The following is a 4,476-nucleotide window of genomic DNA, read 5'->3' as shown; positions in this document are numbered from 1 at the left end:
CCCAGCCATTAGCATTTGTTCTGATGTGTTGGAGAGGTTATATGACAATGAGCACACATCCGGATTTGTTTAGACATCTTCCCATTAAACAATTTGTTCATCCCACAATTGTTGTTGTTGTTGTTATTTCCTCCCACTCTTGTTTATTGAATTGACAATGTAAGTGAGTTGATAACAGAACTATTCACACATACACACATATATACAGAAGTTTGTGTGTGTATTTGTATATTAAAGGGTAATGGTAAAGGGACCCCTGACCATTAGGTCCAGTCGCTGATGACTCTGGGGTTGCGGCGCTCATCTTGCTTTACTGGCCGAGGGAGCCGGCCTACAGCTTCCGGGTCATGTGGCCAGCATGAGTAAACCCCTTCTGGCAAACCAGAGCAGCGCACAGAAACGTCGTTTACTTTCCCGCCAGAGCGGTACCTATTTATCTACTTGCACTGGTGTGCTTTCGAACTGCTAGGTTGGCAGGAGCAGGGACCGAGCAACTGGAGCTCACATTGTCATGGGGATTTGAACCGCAACCTTCCGATCGGCAAGCCCTAGGTTCAGTGGTTTAGACCACAGCGCCACCCGCGTCCTGTGTATATCATATTACAACAATGCAAATACATTTATAAATATATATATATATTCTTGCTTATGTTTTTATGACATTGAATAAGCTTCATGGCTGAGTAGGGATTTAACCCTGGCCTCCTAAATCCTAGTCTGGCACTTGAACCACTACACCATACTGCCAGTTCACTGCCAGTTCACACTGTTGTTCAGCCTGCTGTTGCTGAACAACAACTCCCATTATCCCCGACCAGTGCCCAAGTTAGCTAGGGTTATAGGGGGTTGTAGTCTAAGAATGTTTGGAGGACTTTACCACCCATGCCATAAATGAAGAGGAAGAAAGAGAAATGCTCATTCAACACCTGCTGGATAAAATGCAATATTTCAGTGCCATTTTTGCTGTTCAAATGGAGTTGGGGATTTAGGCCCATCTGGACAGAACACTAACCTGAGAGTTCTGGTAGGTCAGGAACTGGAGCAAAAGGTTTTTAGGAGAAAGGGCTTCTTCACTGGGTTCTGTCTCTTCTCAGGGCAGCTCTGTCTTCAGAGCAGTTGTGGCAGCTATTGCTTGGAGAACATCATACGCACTGAGGGTCCTGAATTGCCTTGGCCTGCACTTCCACAGCAAAAAGGTGTGTGGCCAAGTACTGGATGCCACTGTCCTCTAATAATTGACATAATCCGTAAAATATGATGGTACTTTGACCCTTCTCAGGCAACAGTTTGAGGAGGGAATGAAAGCAACAGGGTAAACATTTACATCTGCATGCAGATTTCTTAACATTCTCTCCCCCACCCCCTTCATTCCTAGAGTGACCCAAAAGATCCTCCTATCTCTCTGTGTTCAAGGGCTTTAAAGAAATCTCTGAGATCTGTGTTCAGAGCAACAACATAGTGAGTCAGTCCATTGGTCCACCAGCTTGGATAGCTCAGTTGGTTAGAGTGTGGTGCTGACAATGCCAAGGTTGCAGGTTCCATCCCTGTATGGGGAACAGCTGCATATTCTTGCATTGCAGGGGGTGGGATCAGATGATCTTCAGGGTCCCTTCTAAAGCTACAATTCTAATTGGGTATCATCTGTACTAACTGGCTGTGAAGTACATTGAGCGCTCAGCTGCAAACTATTATCGTACAGTGGTATCATGGTTTGCGTACATCTTGGTTTGCAAACATTTTGGATTACAAACACATCAAACCCAGAAATGCATGTCCCGGTTTGCAACATTTTTTTGGATTACAACCCCCTTTTTTTGGTGGGGGGGGATTACAAACAAAAAATTTTTTGGAGGCCCCATTGGTGAAAGCACGCCTTGGGTTACAACCTGTTTTGGTTTACAAATGGACCTCTGGAACGGATTACAGTGGTACCTCAGGTTACAGATGCTTCAGGTTACTGACTCCACTAACCCAGAAACAGTACCTTGGATTAAGAACTTTGCTTCAGGATGAGAACAGAAATCCTGCTCCGGCGGCGCAGCGGCAGTGGGAGGCCCCATTAGCTAAAGTGATACCTCAGGTTAAGAACAGTTTCAGGTTAAGAACGGACCTCCAGAACGAATTAAGTTCTTAACCCAAGGTACCACTGTATAGTTGTAAACCAAGGTACCACGTACAAACTATCATTTTCATTTCTGGATCGCTAGATGTTTTCACTGCAAACCTAAATGCCTGCTCTGAATTTTCAGCCGTTTGAAATTTAGGAACATCCAAAGCATGAGTATTTGTGGTCTGATCAGCTTAAAATTTGAAGCGAGTCTGAAAATCCTCCTGAAACCACAGCAGAGAATGATTAGTTATTCTGCCTTCCATATAACAAGGATACAATGAGTACAGAGATATTGGGAAAAAGTAAAATGGATGATTTGCCTGCTCTTTGTTACCAGAAAATAGGGAAATTAAGGGAGGGAGGGCTTTTACATTAAGGGATTCAGAGTCCCCCAAGGTTGTTATCGGTCAGAGAAGAATGAGCTAAGGTGGGAGCCAGTGAAAGCAAGGCAGATCTTTATTATTCTATTGCAACAGAATCCACCCCGCCCAGGAGGTGAGGACCCAGAACAAAAGTGTGCAAAACCTTTTAAAGACTTTTGAAACTGCCCAGCTCCTTAGCCAAGGACACCCCAAAAGCATCATACATGTGTCACAGAAAGAGGTGGTCTACAACATAAATTTGAGAGTGTAGCTTGTCTCACGTCTGTGAATATATCTGATAATGTTTGCTGGTTGCCCTATCTAGACCAGTCTGGGTCATCCTTTTTTTGGCGTTTGGGGTTTGTCTTTAAAAGCACAACAAATTTCGGAGTGTCCTACTTTTTACCTTTTGAAATATGGCAACCTTAGTTCCTGATTCCCGTTCACAAATTTGTACCTACTGATACACAGAAGATGCTCTATTGACAGTCTTCTCTGCTTTTTTAAATTAGTATTTTATTAGAAGAATTTCGCTTATAAAAAAGAGTGATGAAAAAGAATAAGAAAAAAGAAAAACATGAATGAAAATAGAAATAAAAGAAAAACACTCAATTACAGTTCCATATGCTGTATACAGACGTGTATAGTCTTATTAGCCAAGTACAAATATCTTTATCAATAACTTAATATATTTTGTGTAAAGTCATTCCATATATCATTATATCCATCCAAAGAAAGTCTGTGTCTATATGCAGTCTGTTCATATGTTGCTAATGCTGTCATATTGTCAAGCCATTGATTAAGGGGAATCATATCTCTATTCCTCCAGTTCATCAATATCAATTTCTTAGCCACCGTTATGGCACGTAGGATCCATTTTCACTGTTCCGTTTTCACTTTCCATACAATAGGTATATAGTTCAAAAGAATGTTCACATTTGAAAATCTTAAATTCCTCCATGACGTGTTATTTATACAATGCAACACTTTCTCCCAAAACTTAGTGTGGGACATTGTTAAAAATACGTGTTTCAAAGAAGCATTGCCCATATTACATCTCCATTTTACATCTCCTGCTTAACAGATACTTGCCAAACCGGATTTGCAGAGGTTCCATTCCAAGCAGTTTATTTATTTACAGGATTTACAAGTGACAAATAACTATTTGGAAAGTTATTCTTCCCCAGATACGTCCTTCTACAGCAGAGAAATATTTGGGGTCATTTAAGAGAGTCAAAATGGCTTTGGGATTGCACCGTTTCAGAAAATGGTTTATGCACCTGTGTATGTGTGCCCACTCTAGGTATTTATTAAATTTATTTTATTGTTTTTTGACACCTTAGAATTTGCCTAATGCCTTCAAAAGAAGGTTCCAGGGAGATTACTGCCTATAAAAACACAAGCAAAACAGTAGAAACTAGTTACTGTTAACCATAATCCCCTCCCCCCAAAATACAACTCCAAAATCAATAACCCATAGAACATATTACAGGGAGGACACTGAAATAATCTCTTCAGTTTTTGAAGGCCAGGTTAAAGAGCTGTGTCTTCAGCAACCATTGAGACCTGTAAAGAGCTGGTGCCACATGTATCTTTGTGAAGAGGTAGTTTCATATTCTTGGTGCCATCACTGAGAAGGCCCTCTAACTAAAGACCCACTTTGAACCTCTGAGAGTGGTGGCACCACCAGGAAGATCTCCTTTGATGATCTTAATTCCTGGGCTGGTCAATAGGGGAGGAAGCTTTCTTTCAGATATTTCACATGTGTGTAAGGAATGAGAAAACCCCTTTCTTTGTAGGGGATGAAATTTAAGATATAGTGTTGAGGGAGGATCTTATAGTTTCTTTTTCTCTTCCTTCCTTCCTTCCTTCCTTCCTTCGTTCTTTCATTTCTTTCTTTTCTTTATTAGTTTGTTTCTTTTGTTGTATTGCGAAAACTTTAATAAATATTCCCCCCTAAAAAAAAGAGTGAAAACACCTTTATTTCCAGCGATTATTTTCTTT

This window comes from Podarcis filfolensis (genome assembly GCF_964270895.1).
Source record: "Podarcis filfolensis genome assembly, chromosome: 14".
NCBI classification, from domain to species: domain Eukaryota; kingdom Metazoa; phylum Chordata; class Lepidosauria; order Squamata; family Lacertidae; genus Podarcis; species Podarcis filfolensis.
The sequence above is the reverse complement of the archived record's forward strand: the minus strand, read 5'-3'. Positions refer to the sequence as shown.